This window comes from Panthera leo, chromosome C1, assembly GCF_018350215.1.
Source record: "Panthera leo isolate Ple1 chromosome C1, P.leo_Ple1_pat1.1, whole genome shotgun sequence".
In the NCBI taxonomy this organism is placed as follows: domain Eukaryota; kingdom Metazoa; phylum Chordata; class Mammalia; order Carnivora; family Felidae; genus Panthera; species Panthera leo.
This window is the reverse complement of record NC_056686.1, coordinates 85,897,169-85,915,714: the sequence shown is the minus strand read 5'-3', so window position 1 is coordinate 85,915,714 and position 18,546 is coordinate 85,897,169. Positions and strand designations below refer to the sequence as shown.

The following is an 18,546-nucleotide window of genomic DNA, read 5'->3' as shown; positions in this document are numbered from 1 at the left end:
AGGCTCCAGGCTCCGAGCCATCAGCCCAGAGCCTGACGCGGGGCTCGAACTCACGGACCGCGAGATCGTGACCTGGCTGAAGTCGGACGCTTAACCGACTGCGCCACCCAGGCGCCCCTTTTTAAAACTTTTTAAGTAGTCTCTACATCCAATGTGGGACTCAAACTCACAACCCCAAGATCAAGTGTCCCATGCTCTACTGACTGACCCAGCTAGGCGCCCCAGGATACTTTACATTTGTTTTAATATGACAAATATGATCCTTGGTTAAAATTATCATCTATTAAGTAACTCCACAGTATATAACTGTGAAGAGGACTAGGGAAAAAATGACCACGAGGGAGTCTGAAATATTAGCTAGACTGGGAAAACTATGATATCTAAAATCTGCAAATAAATAAAAACTTTTATTTCATCCGATTATGTCAATCTTCTTTCTCAATATAGCTAAATTCATAGTTGAAAACAAACACACACGTATACTTACATATATGCTAAATTTTGGTAGAAACTCCAAAAACTTGAATCAGATGTGTTTTTTACCACCACATTTAGGAAATAAATGGTTCTGATTGAATGAATCTTCTAGTTTATTGAGAATAAGAAAACTTTTTTGTTTTGATCTATGTAGTGGGAAACTTAGCTAACATATATTACTTTACTATCTTCCCTTAGTAGGAAGAATATGATGACCGTGATAAATGACCGTGCATCTTAGAATGCTGAAGATTACTTTCACTTTTTACTTTTACTTTTAAAAGTAAAACTGGCCATCATAGCCAGCAACACTTTTACTTTTCCCCTTTATTAATTCATTCATGTGACAAATACTTACTGGACATCTACTCTGTGCCAGCTCCTATGCCAGGCAAAGCTCTATCTGATGGTCATTATACCTGCTATAGAAAGGTATGGACAGCAGAGTTCTACGTGTAGAAATTCCAAGTTACTACCCTGGAAACTGTTCTTAAAAATTCTTATCAGCTTGTGGCGCCCAGGTGGCTCAGGTGGTTAAGTGTCCGACTCTTGATCTCAGCTCAGGTCCTGATTGGCTCAGGGTTGTAAGTTCATGCTGGGTGTGAAGCCTGCTTAAAAAAAAAATTCCTATCAGCTTGTTTTTGGTAATATTGAGATTTTGCCTAAAAGCTTACAATCTCTTTTCTCTGCGTGCTCTTAAAATAAAATCTGCTTAATTGCACTTCCTGGTTAATCACATTTTTTACTGCAGTACAAGATATTTCTATAAAGCAATTACTACAATGCTATGGGAACCAGAAATTGTTTACTCGTGTATGACTGGCAGAAATGCATTGTGTAACCAGCAGTCTTTTTTCACTATCTATGTGAAGAAGCCGTCTCCTGAGAGAAAGGATAGGCAGTGTGATACAGAAACAGTACCACCTCAGGAGTCAGACAAACCTGACAGTTTGACTCTGGGTTAAGTTCTTCACTTGAGTCTTGGTGCCCTTACTTGCAAAATAGAATAATACTGCCTAACTTAATGTTATTCTGAATATTTGAGAAGATAAGTCATTCGACAGATATTCACCAAGTGCTTTATCCTGAGAGCAATGGAGAATCGCTCTAAGGTCTTAAACAGAAGAAGCAACATAATTAAACGTTAACTTTGGAAACAGAACTCTGGCTGCAATACGAGGAATGAATGAGGGTAAGGCAAGATCGGAGGGACGGAAACAAATCAGGGACCTTCATTATTCAGAAATGAGTGTAGCCTTCGTTGAAGTAGAGGCACTGAGGATGAAGAGAAGTCAATGGGTTTGAACACTATTACGAAATTAAAGGTACAGCATAGGGAGTGTAGTCAAAGGTATTTTAATAGTGTCGTAAGGTGGCAGATTGTAGCTACACTTGTGAGCATACCATAACATACAGATTTGTCGGAATGCCTATGTTATATGCCTGAAACTAACATAACATCATGTGTCAACTGTACTCAAATAAAAAAATGAAGAAAGTAGTATCAAGAGGAGAGGGTGACATGTTGCATGTGGGTGGTAAGAGTTGTTTGGTTTTTTTGTTTGTTTGCTTGTTTTTGTTTTTTACTGCAGGAACATGTTAGTGGATATCTTGGATCTCTTGCTTGGATATCTGAGTGGATGGAGGTGCCGCTAACTAGAAGAGAAAACACTGGAAAAGCAGCAGGTTGAGAGAAAAGTGACAAATTCTGTTCTGGACAGGTAAGGTCTTCTGAGAGGTGCCTGTGGGATGCCCAAGTAGTGACATACACAATCAGATTGGAAATACAGGTCTGGAGATAATTCAGAGGAACATGACAAAAAATAGAAACTCAGTCTCAATCCATTACTCAACAGATCTCTTACATGGTTGAGGATATCTTTGCTTTCCCCGCTGGCCTGGAAACATCCACTGCTCATGGACCATGAGCTACTTATTATAATGCAGCGTAAGTAGTTCATCTTTGGAAGTTTTAGCAACCCCTTATGCGACCTGGAGGACCTGTCTAGATTCTGTCTCAGCCTCTCAGTTTTCCAAATGTCATTCAAAAAGAATCATTCTCTTGTTTCATTTTCAGTGGTCTATATATTAGTTTTCCACTGTGGTTTCTGAGAACTTCATACTTCTGAAACTGTTTTCAAGATGTGCTTAAAATATGTACCTACTCTCCCTCATGCTAGTTTTGCATATAGCTATTGAGTGTACCATGCTGCTGTCTCATAGGTATACACTGTACTTCATAATTGGGGAGGAGCGTTCGAACCAGAGAAAACACGAGCATCCCTAAGAGAGAAGACCAGTGTGCATTCCCAGCCCAAGGTGGAGCCATGGGGCACCGAGCGGACAGTGTATGACCTGACACAGGAGAGGTAGGCAGGGGTAGGAACATGCTGGGAACATGCAAAGATCCAGAGCTGAGAACGTCACTTGTTCAGAGAACTGAAATTTCAGTAATTCGGAGAATAAAGAGGTGGAACTTCAGAAGTATTTGCTAGAAGAGTCTCAGATCAGGAAGGGGCTCCAAAGCTACATGAGGAAGTGTGGACTCTATCCTGACAGCAATGGGAAATTACTGAAGTTTTACACAAGGGAGACTTGAAGTTTAGAAAGCTCACTTTGTGTGCTCCTTCTCCAAACAAACAAACTTTATGTAAAATGTCGGGGGTGGGGGGGAGTGCTCCTGGGCGGCTCAGTCAGTCAGTTGAGAGTCTGACTCTTGGTTTCACCTCAGGTCATGATCTCACATTCCTGGGTTTGAGCCTGGCAATAGGCTCTGTGCTGACTGAGAGGAGCCTGCTTGGGGGTCTCTCTCTGCCCGACCCCACTCGCGCACACAGTGCATACTCCCTCTCTCTCTCAAAATAAATAAATAAACTTTGGGGAAAAAAATCTCACTTTGGTTCTCACATGGAGGATGGCTGGATGAGTGGTGGTAGCCAGGGGTCTGTTACAAAATGCCAGATGAGATAAAAAGGTAGCTTAATTTATGTCAGGGTACCAGGGAAAGAAAGAAGTGGACACTTTCGAGAAACACTGGATAGGAATAATTTTCAGTCTGGAATATCTGGATGTGGGTGGGGAGTCAAGGAAGGCATAAAGCATGACTGTCACCCAGGTTTCTGGTGTGGGCAACAAATGGCGGCATCTTTCTACTCTGTCCCTCTTTCTTCTAAGGAACTTTCCTGTGCCTACAGTTGCCCTTGCACTTTTTTCCTCTGCAGTGGTGACTATAAAAATACTTATGTTGCTAAGAGTCAGTTGATATTAAGTTGATATGGAAGAAAATGCATGTTGCTCCTGTTGCTGTTTGCTGCTACTGTTGTTGCTACTTGCTCCACTGATGGAAGTTCTGACCCTAAGAAGTCAGAAGCTGAGACCTGGAAGAGAGTGGCTTCCCTGCTCCGTTCTCCAGGGTGTTTTAAGGAAAGAGCACCAAGGGTACCAAGCCTTATTCCTTAAGAATTTAAGTTCCCTACTCCTGATGCCAAAGTATAATATATAGAGTCACAGTTTCTTTTAAGTTATCATAAAGTATATTCCTTTAGTCACACAGCTGCAAAATTCTACAAATTGCATTACCACGTAGCAATACCTGTCCTCACCAATTCTGAGATCTGATTTATTGAAACTCAAACAATTTCTAATTCCTCATACATTGACCACAAGCATGAGTCACAACTTTGTTTAACAAGTGTTTTAAAAGCTATCATGGCTTAACATAGTACCTTGAAGAGCTTTTTTTTATACTAAAGCCTATCATCTGATATGCTCAGAACATATCAGAACTTTCTTTCAATGCAAAATATTTTTAAATTCAGTTACCCTGAAACTCTTGCTTTTAGTTTGTTAGTAATTCTCTTTCAGACAGGATGTACTTCATTTGAAGAAAAAAAAAAGATAGTAAAGGAACTTCCAACAGTTTATTTCTCTGAAACCATTTTAAGAAGTAATAAAGATCCACTCCTTTTTTCCTGAGAACTAAGAATATTTTTTAGTAAACGCCATAAAGAAAATGTGCAAAATTTTATGAAAACACAGTATTTTAGGCTATATTTGCTAATAGATTGTGGTATTTGAACACTTTTAGTGAAGAAGAAAAATACTATAGCAGAATTTTAGGTGAGCCAAGAAACAGAAATAAGTTCATTAAATTGGCTATAGATTTTCCTCTCTTCCATTTTAAAAAAAGTTTATGTCTAGTGTTACGTATCTGACAGGTACTTAATCAATATATTTTCTTATTGACTAAAGGTCCTGCATTTTTCAGTCTGAGAAGGCAGCATATTTTTGTTTAATGTTTGCATTGCAACTTGAAGTCACAGGTCTTGTGTTTGTTTATAAACACAATCAAGGCCCTCCTTTTGTCAATCAACACCATTGTCATGAGTCTTCCTTGCACAAAAGCATTTTAAAGAACACAAAATAAATGTTTTCAAGGAGACAACCTAGTTGGAATGCAGCTTTTTGTTGGCCTATTCACTTGTGGGAGAAAAACTAATGAGAACCTCATTTCAGGCCAATGGATTGTGTAATTTATTTATTTATTTATTTATTTATTTATTTATTTATTTATTTGTTTGTTTTAGGAAGGATGATGTCAGTGATGTTGAAACCAGAAAAAGAAAGGATTTCTTCTGTGCATGTCCTGTCTCCAATTTTTTATTAAATAGTATTTATGATGAAAATAGTACATGTTCCATGTTCTTATTTCACTGGTAAAGATGGTCAATACATAACAGGCTAGCCTGGCCATTATTGATGTTTTAGGTAATTTAAGCATTTTCTCAACATGACAGTACTTTGATTCTTTTTTTGTTTTGTTTTGTTTTGTTCTGGGACTGTAATGCAAACAAACCTGAAGCACTTTATTTCCACTGACAGCAACTATTTTGCTTTTAGAATCTTTTTACTTTTTATCACTGCTGAGTCACATTGGAATAGAAAATCTGACATTTGCTAAATGTAATACATAGTTATCCCAAATTTTAAATATCAAAAATTAAAGTTATTTTCTTTATTTGGAAAGAAAAACCTTCTAAGTGTTCAGTAGCTAGGAGTAGATTTAAATATATTGTGAGTTTATATATCCCATATCATTTGGCATTGCCTCCAAAGGATCTGACATTAGAAAATTCCATGTGTCCTTAGAATATTTTGTTATACAGAAATAACTGGGGGTGCCTGGGTGGCTAAGTCTGTTGACCATCTGACTCGACTTCAGCTCAAGTCATGAACTCCTGTTTGTGAGATCTAGGTACCACTCCCACCCCCCACCCCCCAACTCCCTGCCCCCAGCATTGCTGTCAGCGAGGAGCCTGCTTGGGATTCTTTCTCTCCCTCTCTCTCTGCCCCTCCCCTGTTCTCTGTGTGTGTGTCTCTCTCTCAAAATAAATAAATAAACTTAAAAAAAACCTGCTGGTTAAGATGATTTCCCCCATTTTAGTCTTCATCATTAGAGTATGTGTTAATACCTTATATTAGTATTTAGTTAGTTAGTAAGGTATTAGTTAATACCTTATATTAGTATTTACCCTTTTTAATAGAGTACTTTTCTCTATAACCTTTGATTTCTCTATTACATAGCAGATCCTGATGAGGTTTTGGGGTGATGGTGGGGTGGTCTGGAGCTCATGGCCAAGAAAGAATTTTTTAAGACATCTTTGGTGCAAAAAGATAATTTTATTTAAAGCACAGGGACAGGACCTATGGGCAGGAAGAGCTGCATGGGGTCATGATGGGTAACTCGTTACATACACTCAGGTTGGGAGGGGGTCAGGGATAGAGTAAGTCTCTAAGGAATTTTAGAAGCAAAGTTTCCAGGACCTTGAGGGGCTAGCTGTTGCTAGGAAAACACCATTTATTATCATTTAGTAAAACCTCAGTCATGAGAACCTTCAGATGTATATCAGGGGGCCATAAGCTTGGAGTACGATTGCCAGAATACATCTTGGGGCAGTTGAGGTAAAGGAAGCAAACTTACAGGATCCTGGAGGTTGGGATAATGTTAAGCTAGGACTCTCCTTTGCCCCTAGCAAAGTGTCATCATCAAGGCAGCTGAGATCTTAGAGGAAGGTCACTCGGTTGATTTCAAGGACTTGTCAATGGGCTGCAGGTGGTAAGGGAATTTAGTTTTTCATTTGCCTTAGTTTCTCACTTTACCATGGCGAGCACTTAAACCCCCTTCCTTTGTTCTTGGGTAGCCAGGAGTGTCCTAGGAATATCACACATATTCCACCTGTGGGGGAGGGGCGAGGGGTGTGCCAGCTTGTATTTTGTCCTCAGCCTGCCCCACACTCCCTCATCAAGCCTAATACCTATCTACTTGTTAGGAGCACTGTATATGGGATTCCTTGCACTGAAAAGGTTTGACTAGGTGATCTTTCCTAACATTCCACAATAACAAGAATATTATAAGGTTGTCATATGTTATCTAATTTATTCTCCTAACATTGGTCTGAAGTAGAGGAGTAAGTACACTTATTCTCATCTTATAGCTGGAGAAAAGAGCTGTAATTTTCCCTACATAATGCAAGATCTAGTACCTAAACCCCAGTCTTCTGACTTTCTCTCCTTACAGAATAACCACAGTTGCATATAAACAACTTGTCTATTTTCTGAACCTTCTCAGATGACCTCCCACTTCCTAAACTCCTGCAGATCTTTTTTCTCAAGAGTGATACCAGTTCTATAATATGCTGATAGAGGTTTGAAGCTGAGCTAATCATGTGGCTTTAGATGAATCATCAAAGCAAGCCAGTGGGAAAATATAAAAAATAAATTGTAAACTTTGACTTAAAATCTGCTGGGTTAACCATTCAAGTAAATGATTTATCACATTTATTTGTGATCACTGTCTTAAATCCTCATGACGGTTGGCACCATATATTCTTTTGATAAAACATTACATGTTGGAGTTCTTTATCCCAAATTTAAGATTGAAACATGTAAAAATGGGATTTCCAGGATCAAACGAGCTGCAGAGACACCAAAATACATTGCAGGATGCTGGGTAAATGTAGTTTTGGCATAATTTTACAAATATGAACTGCTTGAGAAACTGGAGATTCTTTGTAATGAAATGCACTATCTTGCAAAACTTAAACATTATAATAACAACACGGCAGTGTTATTCTCTTATAAATAAAACTTTCTTTGTTAGGAGTTAGTTGTTTTACTATTCCAGGAGATACATCTGGAAAGGGTCTAGTTCACAGTAAGTGCTTGATAAATATTTGTTGAACGAATAAAAAGATGTCTCAAGTCTAGAGAGGAGTCTGAAATTCAGAAATAGATTGAGAGCCACAGCTAAAGAGGAGGGAGCTGAATTTATTTATGCCAGATGGATGAAAGACAAGTATGTGGATGAGAATTTCTCAAGAAAGCACCTAAATAAGAAGTATAAACATGGATAGGAGGTAAAATTATTATAACTATATTATGTCATCTAGAACTGGACTTCAGTAAGGTAATCAGTATAAAAGAAATATAAAAATCAGTAACTGTCAGACACAGAAAATAGTTTGGAAAATGTAAAGGAAATTGTGTCATAGATAATATAATACATATGTAAATAAATAGAAATAAATGTTACAAAAATATATAGAACTTACTTGAAAAAATTATAAATATCCACTTAGAGACATAAAAGAAGACTTGAATAATGGAGAGCTAATCCCAAACTAGAGGATAAATTTGGCAGTCAAAATTCCAATAGCCCACTATGTGCCTATTAGAATGGCCCAAATCCAGAATACCAACACCAAATGCTGACAAAGATGTGACACAACAGGAACTCTCATTCATTGCTGGTGAGCATGCAAAATGGTACAGCCACTGTGGAAGAGTGTTTTGCAGTTTCTTAGAAAATGAAACATATTCTCATCATATGGCCCAGCAATTGTGTTTCTGGTATTTACCCAAAGGAACTGAAAACTTATGTCCACACAGGGGTGCCACACAGGGGTGCTCAGTTGGTAGAGCATGTGACTCTTGATCTCAGGTTGTGAGTTCCACATGGGGTGTGGAGATTACTTGAAAATAAAAACTTACATCCATACAAAAACCTAGGCATAGATATTTATGGTGGCTTTATTCATAATTGTTAAAACTTGGAAGCAACCAAGATAACTTTTAGTAGGTGAATGGATAAATAGCTTAGAAACAGAATATAGCTTAGATAACAGAATATTACTCAGTGCCAAAAGGAAATGAGCTGTCAAGCCATAAAAATATGGAGGAAACTTAAATACATATTACTAAGTAAAAGAAGCCAATCTGAAAAGGCTGCATACTGTATGATTCCAACTACTCTGGAAAAAGCAAAACTATACAGACAGTAAAAAGATCAGTAGTTATCAGGGGTTGAGGGACAGGGAGGGATGAATAGGCAGAGCATAGAGGATTCTTTTTGGGCAGTGAATATGTTCTGTATGATACTGCAATGATGGATATATGTTATTATACATTTGTCAAAAGGCAAATATACAATACCAAGAATGAACAAGGTACACTACAATGTATAACATCAAGAGTTAACCCTAATATGAACTATGGACTTAGGTGATAATGATGTGCCAATGACGGTTCATTCATTGCAACAAATGTACCATTCTGGTCCTGTGTGATGGGAAGGTTGTGACTATGTGTATGTGTGTATTGGGAGTGGGGGTCATGGAGTACATGGAACTCTGTACTTTCCACTCATTTTCACTATGAACCTAAAATTGCTTTAAAAAAAAAGTCTATCAGAAGAATTCTAAAGCTTTAACAAGGAACCTGAGTGAAGATTATAATATTTATCTCGTATAGCAAAAGTACCAAAACTTCCAGGAAAATTCTGCAAAGGAAGAATTCTGGGAGTGAAGAATTGAGCAGGGAATTGGTCCTGTAAAATATCAAAGCATAACGTAAAGCTACATTACATAAAATAGTATGCTGTCGGCATAGGAAGAGGCAGATGGAACTCTGGGTCAGAACAGAAAGTCCAAAAAGGGACTCAAATCAATATAAGAATACAGAATACAATGAAAAGAGGCATTTGAAATCATTGGCTCAAAACCAATTTATCATTTGGACATTATGGTGATGGACTAGCCCATTGGGAAAATAAAACAAAACAAAACTGAAGCTGATTCCTACCTAATTTTTTAAACCAACTATACATAAATGGATCAAAAAATTTTACACATTATGGAAAAAAACACATAACATAAAATTTATCATTTTAATGTGTATAATTCATAAATGTTTTTATCACCCCAAAAAGGAGCTCTGTATCCAGTCTCTCTCCTCTTTCCAGTCTCTGGCAATCAGTAATCTGCTTTCTGGGCCTATGGATTTGCCTGTGCATTTCATATAAATTTAATCATACAATATGTGACCTTTTGTGTCTGGCTTCTCTCACTTAGTGAAATGTTTTCAGGGTTCATCCATGTTATGGCATATATTAGTACTTCATTCCCTTTTATGGCTGAATAATATTCTTTTGATTGAATATACCATATTTTGTTTATTCATTAGTTGATGTATCAACGATTTTTTTAAAAATGAACTCCTAAAAGAACTGAAAGAAAGATACTTGAACATTTTTATATTTAATTAAAGGATAAGGCCTTTAAAACATAAAATATAATTCTTTGAAATAAAACATGTAAATAAGGAGCATTCTGTATAAAGGGGAGAGAGAAGATGTATTCTTCAAAAATGTCAATGTCCTAGGGGCATCTGGGTGGCTCAGTCGGTTAAGCCTCCAACTTCGGTCCAGGTCATGATCTCGCAGTTGGTGGGTTCGAGCCCCATGTCAGACTCCGTGTTGACAGATCAGAGTCTGGAACCTGCTTCAGATTCTGTATCTCCCCCACTCTCTGCCCCTCCCCACTTGTGCTATGTCTCTCTTTCTCTCAAAAATAAATAAACATTAAAAAAAAGTCTAGGTCATAAAAGACAAAGAAAAGCTGCAGAAAGTTCCAGATAAAAAGAAGCAAAGAAATATAACAATTAAATACAATTCCTGGGGCGCCTGGGTGGCTCAGTAGACTGAGGAACAGACTTAGGCTCAGGTCACAATCTCATAGTTTCTGAGTTTGAGCCCTGCATCAGGCTCTCTGCTGTCAGCTCGGAGCCTGGAGCCCGCTTTGGATTCTGTATCTCCTCCTCTCTCTCTGCCCCTCCCCAGCTCACATTCTGTCTCTCTCAAAAATGAAGAAACATTAAAAAAAATTAAAAAAAAAAATACAATTCCTGACCCTAGACTTGATTCTGTACTGGAGAAAGATAAGAAGAAAAATTGATTTCTTTAAAAAAATGTTTTTTCGGGGGGGGGGGGGGTGCCTGGGTGGCTCAGTCAGTTGAGCATCCGACTTCAGCTCAGGTCATGATCTCACTGTTCATGGGTTCGAGCCCCGCGTTGGGCTCTGTGCTGACAGCTCAGAGCCTGGAGCCTGTTTCATATTCTGTGTCCCTCTCTCTACCCCTCCCCTGTTCACACTCTGTCTCTGTCTCAAAAATAAATAAACATTAAAAAAAATTAAAAAATTTTTTATTATTCATTTTTGAGAGAGAGAGAGAGAGAGAGAGAGAGCGAGAGAGCGCGCACATGTGGGGGATGGGCAGAGAGAAAGGGAGACACAGAATTCGAAGCAGGCTCCAGGCTCTGGTGTTCAAACTCAGTAGCTGTGAGATCACTACCTGAGCTGAAGTTGGATGCTCAACTGACTGAACCACCCAGGCACCCCTATTGATTTCTAATAGTAATAAGTTTAGTGTATCTGGATAAATAATATTTAATTTTAATTGTAAGAAGCACAACTCATCTCTTTCATACAATTCTGCCATAGCTCTCCATGTTTCTACTTGGCTTCACAGCAACTCTCTCCAGTCATTTGTCCTCCAGGCCAAATGTATCAAATAAGGATCTAAAAGCAACATAAAATCACTTTTGCATCAGTAAAGAGCTCTCAACTGGAAAAAAAAAAAAAAAAAAAAAAAAAAAAAGAATCATCCTAGCCTGCATGCATGTGAGAAGATTACATATTTGCACTCCTCATTCCTCTGAAAAAGCTAATCCAAGCTTCATTACCGTCAAGCTTGTGAACATTTACATAAACGATAGGTTTGTTATCACTTATTGCTGGATTCAGCAGATTACATGCAAAATGTGCAAAGACACGATTAAAAAATCTTTGAACTTTTAATCAAAAGAGTAAGCAATATTAATTCATTTGGACAAGTGTGATACACATACTTTATTATAATACTATTTTGCATTTGAGATTACCACACTACAATAATTATTCTTCATTAATGAAGGTTTGTTGCTATGTAATTTCACTGTGACTCTAGGTAATAACATCCTTTCTAGAGAATTAGTTACATTTGCTGTGAAGTTATTTTACAAAAAAAAAACCCAAAACCCATATTCTTTATAAAATATAAATTTTACCATCATGGTATTTGATTCTGTAAAGCTCATAGAAATATCACTGAGAACTATGAATATGGGAAGAATGAACAATCCTCAAATGGAATAAGAAATAAGCTTCAAATTTAAAAGCCTAGTATATTTCTGTAAGTATTGATTTTGTGAAGCCAAAAAAGAAAAAAAGTGCCCCAGTCTTATTGCTGCCCCACTCTATTAATGGAGATAGATGTAGACATAAATAATTATAACACAAAGAAGGATGCACATTAATGTAACAAAAGAAGTGACATGCTAATTATTTCTAGAAGGATCCTGGAAGGTTTCATGGAAAAGATATTTGAATTCATCTTTGAAGAATGGGTAAGATCAAGAAGTAGTGGAGGAAAGGAGAGAGGGGGAGCAGGATGTAAAAGGCAGACTCCTGAATGCCAGCCTAAATGGTGAATCTTTATTCTCAATAAATAGAAAGCCACAGGGTTTTGAGTTCCAAAGTAATGAGCAGAGCTATGAGGAATAGCTTGAGGGTACTGTAAAAGGGACATTCGATTGGGAGAAAATTATGGGCCACAAAGTTATTTCAGTGATTGGTCGGTTTGTCTGTCTGTTCCACAGAGAGTGGTCACAGGCTTCTCCAGCCAGACACCATGTTTTCCATCACTTTATATTCCCTGAACTACACGTATTTAGCAAGTGCAGTTGAGTGCATAGATGAAAGGGAACCAGCTCTTGTCTATGCTAACGGTGGAGGGAATGAAATGAAAGAGAGGCACTAAAATTGAGGAGGTGGCATTGTAAAGAGATGGTTGGATATAGACGCTCAGGGAGACAAAGGAATGAAGTCATTACTCAATTTACCCCAATAAAAATTTACTGAGCACTTATTATATGCCAGAAGTGTGGCAGATGTTAAATATGCAAATATGAGTTAATACCTGGTCTTTACTATCAAAGAACTAGGGTAGAAAATAAGTCTAGGGGTGACAGTGAAGGAAACAGATAATAATATAATATGCAATAAATATGTGTGTATATACATATAGATGCAATAATATGAGTGGAAAGTTCACAAATAGTAAAGAAAGAAGGAATTTATTTTGCCTAGGGAGAATTAGGGAAGACTCTATTGAGCAAAGATGGTGGAGTACGACTTTGAAGAATAAATAGGAGTTTTTAAGGTAAGGGGGTGCAGGAAGCCATCTCACAGAGAGGAATTAACATTTGTGAGTATGTGGAGGTCTTAAAAACCTTATTGTGTGTGTGTGTGTGTGTGTGTGTGTGTGTGTGTGTGTGTGTAAGTAGTTTGGAATTGCAAAAGCATGAATTGCAAGACACAGCTGGGAAATAAGAATGAGATCAGAAAGCTAGGTAGGGGATAGGAAGGTTTTGCATTGCAAGCTAAAGAGTGTGAACTTTATTCTGTGTGTGGATGGGAGTTAGTGAAGATCTTTGAGCTGCATAGTTATGGACAGATCTATCTACTCTTTATTTTTTTTTATTTTTTTATTATTTTAGAGAGAGAGAGAGTGCATGTGCAAGTATAGAGGAGAGAGAGAGAGAGAGAGAGAGCCCCAACGTGCGGCTCTGTCTCATGACTCTGAGAACATGACCTGAGCAGAAATCAAGAGTTGGACACACACCAACTGAACCATCTGGGCACCCCCTCTATCTACCCTTTAGATGAGAAGCAGGTTAATGAAATCTTGGCAAATGGATGGGTCACAGGGGAGGAGAGTGGGAGTGAGCAGAGAATGGTAATAGTAAAGACACTGTTGCAAGGGTCAAATGAGAGAGAAGGAAATCCTACTAAGACAATGATAATAGAGAAAGACTAGATAGAATAAAATCAAGAGATATTCGGTGATAAAACTGGACAAGCTCAGTGACATGGGAAGTGAAAAAGCCAACTCCTAGGCATTTTGACTGAATTACTCAAGTTGAGAGTTGTACTACCCAATGAAGATTTGGTCTGGGGTAGGAGAGCCTGAGGCATCTGTGGCATCATACCCAGGGGCAAGTTTCTAATAGAGAGTAAAATTCACATCCACAACTTTGGAGAAATGTTAGTGCTAGCATTCACATTTCACACATGAACAGATGGTGATATTATTAACCAAGATATGGAATACAGGCTACAGATATGCAATGGTTTAAAATGCAAACTATAATGTTGGGTTTTTGATGGTTGATTTTGATTAGCTGGTGGGATAATCATGTGAATATGTCCATAAGGAGTTTAGAAGTATGGTACTTCCATATGACAGAATACTATGAAGTCCTTTAAAAGATTCAATAGCTCCATTTGCATCAATTAGAAAAGATATCCATGGTATGTTATAAAGAAAAAATACAAATTGTAGAATATGTAATATGATTCCACTTTTGTAACAAAATATATACATATATAAATATGTATATATAAATATATTACTATATACATATATGTGTAAATATAAACACATACATATATACATACAAAATAAATCTATGGGAGGAGAGACAGCTAATCAATCCTTTACTGGATAGTCTACTGTATTCTTTATATTGTTACAATAGACATTCATTGCTTTTTTTTTGTTTTTTTCAAGTTCTTTTCAGGGTTAAGAAATTGCAGGAAAAAAAACTAGAAAAAAAATAAGGTTGTCAAGTGAGAATGTAAAAGGAGGAAAAGAGGGACAAAGACAGGAACCTGAGACAGGCACGAAGCAGAAATACAATTTCAGAGTCAGATAGAGAAGAAAGATGAGGATGGAAAGATATCTGAGGGTTAACAATCCGGAGAAGTGGTTGGTGTTGAAGACTTCAAAAAAAAAGGTGGAGCCTGGGTGGCTCCGTCAGTTAAGTGTGGAACTTCAGCTTAGGTCATGATCTCACAGTTCCTGGGTTCGAGCCCTTCATCGGGTTCTGTGCTGACACCTTGGAGCCTGGAGCCTCCTACGGATTCTGTGTCTCCCTCTCTCTCTGCCCCTCCCCTGCTCATGCTCAGTCTCTCTCTCTCAAAAATAAATAATTATTAAAAAAAAAAAAAAGGCGGATAAAATAATGACCTGACAGTGGCAAATGGGGTTAGGGATTGGCCAGTTTTGATGAAGCGCTTTCTTGAGGGCAGGATCAGATTGTATTTGGTGAAGCATGAGATTAAAATGAGTTCGTAAAGAAGAGTGCAGTTAGTTACCAGGGAACGGGCATCAGGCAAAGGGAAACTACAGCATCTGTGTAATCTAAGGCTGGAGAACCAGTGTTCTGACAAAGGCTGAAAACACAAAAGGAAGAGGGAGTAGCTGAGCTATTTCATTGGATATATTTAAATTTCCTTTAAAAAGGGATTAATACTGTATGCACTTTCATATTTGATTTCCAAACCTAGTATGCTTTTATTTACATTTACATTTGACTACAAAGAATCACGCTGGGGGCTTTTACAACTCATTTTTAATTCCCAACTTTGCCATTTTTCAGACAAAAACAGGAACCGGAAAGAAGTGGCTGGGCAGGCTGTCTGTGGTGTGACGCACACTGCTGGCCCAGACAGCTAGAGGAGATGTTGTCTTCGTTCTCATGAAATGCAGTCTTCTAACGTTGGATCAAACAACCTTAATTGTTCAAAGTGACAGTAAGTGTTAGAATAAACCACAACAACTAAATCCGTTGGCAGTAATAGAACTCCACCCAAAGGCTGTTTCGAAAATACACTTGTGAACACTGCTATTACATGTATCATAGACCTCTTTGATATAGGAGTTGGACTATTTTTCTGCAAGCTGTTCATATCTTGACTTCACATGCACAGACACACACAGGAGAACAATGAAAACAGCCATTTAAACATATATTCGTTTGGGGATTGTGCAAGACAAATTTTTGTCCTCAGACAGTTTCCTTCCTCATCATCCATCAGAAACTTATCAACATTGGCATATGGTTAGAAAATGCATGTTAATTTTAAATTTTAAATGCTGACAGCCTGAAAAAGGGAAAGTCTATGGGGCATATCTCCTAGGTAAGATAATAGAGTAGGAAAGCAAAAAAATGCATCCTAAATTTAACTATGCATGATTTTAAGATTATCTGTGAAACTAAGATTATTTATCATTTGGGGTGATGCATAGTGCTGGTAGAAGGTTGGCTATATTGAAGACAAATCTATTCTATCAAATTTCCTCCCCCAAATAAATTAGTCTTACTTCACAACCTTGAATTAAAATAAAATAAAATAAAATAGAATAAAATAAAATCTATCTAAAATGCCCGATGAGCATCTTCTGTGGTAGTGTCACATATGGTTGGACTTTAGAGAGTTTAATTGTATAAAGAAATAATAAAACCAAAAGAAAGAAGGTTAGAAAAGTGGAGCAGGGTTATACAAAGCCTTGCATGAAATATTTAACATTTTGGGATTATGTCAGGCACCAGATATTACCTTTAAGATTGTACACTCTCTCCTCTGTTACTGTTAGACCTGTGCATATTTACTTTGACACATTTATTTTTTTTTAATTTTTATTTATTTACTTTTAAGTAATCTCTACTCCCATTGTGGGGCTCGAACTCACAACCCCTAAATCAAGGTCGCATGGTCTTCCAACTGAGCCAGTCAGTTGTCCCTTTATTTTGACACATTTATTTTATGTTTTATAATTATCATTCATGGAACTCTCTCCTTCCAGATTATGAGCAATCTGAAGAGCAGGGAAAATGTCTTTGTTCTAAAATCTTTTTATCCCAGAGTCTAGCATAGACTAGAAGCTCAGGAAGCGCCCAAAGAAATAAATGAACAGAAGAACACATGGATGAGTGCACACGTGTTGTACATGGACACAAGGCCATGAAAAGTGGGCATTAAGACAAACAGATATTTCCAGATAAAACTGTTAGGTCTGGACTCTGGACTCTCTCCCATGGCTCTACTTTTTTTTTTTTTCTTTAAATTAGGCTGATATTCATTTTAGCCTTGCCCAAGATATCCCTCTCTATCTTTAGGCTTGATCTCAAAAGCAATGTGGACCATGAGGGCCAACACTGAGGCACAGTCCACGGGTCAAAGGCTGATGCAGGGGTGTCATCACTTCGAACAGCAAAGAGAAAATAGAATGAACTCCGTGTAAGGAGATTTACAATGGAATGGACCAAAACGGTTGTTAGGTCTTTGAGGCAAGTCCTGGGCTAGAAATGGGAGCTGCAAGTAGTTTGTATTCTAGGCAAATGCAGTAAGATAACAAAAATTGGTGAGAACAAGAGAGAAGGGGGTCCCAGCACTTGGCACGTGATGAAGACTGCTCTCCTGAAGTTCCTTCCCTTTGGGTGCCACTGTGGAGCTGGGGTAATAGGCATGACAGGGTGAGGACGCACAGGCCCCTCTCAGCTTGGTTTCTGGAGTTTCCTACAGTCTCATCCTCATCTGTGGGTTTCATTCAGTGAAGCATGCTTCATGTGTTACCATTTTGTTCATTTTGTTGCCCGTGGTGTAGCAGGCGCTAAATGAATGCAGTGAGTGAGAAAACACAACCATGAATGTGCCACAGTCCCTGCACTCAAGGAGCTCTCAGTTCAAAAAGGAAAACAGACACACGGACAAATAAGGAGAGTAGGCAAACAGTCTAGGGGAAAATGGACAAGTGCTATGGAAGCTCAGAGGAAATGCCCAAGTCCACTTGAGAGTGGTAGAGTTGGGATGGGAAAGTCTTCAGGAAAAATTTGATAAAACAGAATCCGAAAGGCTGGAGTAGAAGTTTAGCAGGCACACTAGGAGGACAAGAATGACCCACGCAGGTAGAAAGATTAACCAATTGAAAACCAGCACATTAAAATTTGAGGTACATGAAAGAGTAGGATATATTCAGAATTCCAGTCATTCACAAGATGGGAAGAAGTGGTAAGATATATGGCTGGAATTGTACCCAGTGGCCTAAACTGCATGTCCTACGGTACCTAGTAAAATTAACCAAAACTGGAAGAAAAGTTAGGTGGTAAAAAGTACAGATGTCATGAATTTGAGCCAAGATGCTGGCGAGGGGGGATGGAGAGCAAGTCATACGCGTGAAAAGCAATCTGTAGGAATAACTGAGAGTTTGGTGATATGATGGCATGTGCGTGGTGAAGTGTGGGATAGTCATGGATGAGCCCTGGGTTTTTGGAGCTGGTGGCTAGATTGGATGGGGTGGGCCTATCAAGACTGGAAAAACAAGAGAAGTGGCAGGTGTGGAAGAGATGAGTTTGGTTTGGGACATTCTGAGCTTGAGTTAGTATGTCCAAAATTAAACTCACAGACATGGCAAACCATAGGAAGAGGCCAATAGGTAGGTGAAAATATGGTTGGGTCATGACCCAAATTAAACATCCCTCTTCACTTCTGTCAAGATGGTGGATGCCTTCTTGACTTTTAATTCTGATAAGCCCATGTCACACATGACTTATTCATGAATGTTCATTACATATTTCACTCTTCGGTGAGAATATGAATTTTTTTGTTTAATGCCTAAATCAAATAGAAATGTCAGGCTAGAGGAAGAGTGAAGTCCCTTCTAATGTTCAGATCTCTGCGTGTGCATAAAATCTGTGCCTTTAACAAAATTCTAAAAAGAAGAAAATGTGAAAACACATTATTTCTGCTTTTCCTTGCACAACTTATGTAAAAGACATTTTTGGTTTTGGCC

At 38.1% G+C, this 18,546-nt stretch overlaps 1 long non-coding RNA gene across 3 annotated transcripts; it reads left to right on the top strand.

Annotated features, from left to right (window-relative positions):
- Window positions 1–1,351: 1,351 nt before the first annotated feature.
- Window positions 1,352–15,428, top strand: LOC122228158. 3 transcript variants are annotated; one of them, XR_006206452.1, is made up of 3 exons: window positions 1,352–2,425; window positions 2,701–2,846; window positions 15,353–15,428. It is a non-coding gene; the product is annotated as an uncharacterized LOC122228158 (long non-coding RNA). The 3 variants fall into 3 exon arrangements; XR_006206451.1 differs by lacking the exon at window positions 15,353–15,428 and having other exon boundaries at window positions 1,352–1,669; window positions 2,070–2,425; window positions 2,701–3,108; XR_006206453.1 differs by lacking the exon at window positions 15,353–15,428 and having other exon boundaries at window positions 1,352–2,198; window positions 2,334–2,425; window positions 2,701–3,108.
- The last annotated feature ends 3,118 nt before the right edge of the window (window positions 15,429–18,546 follow it).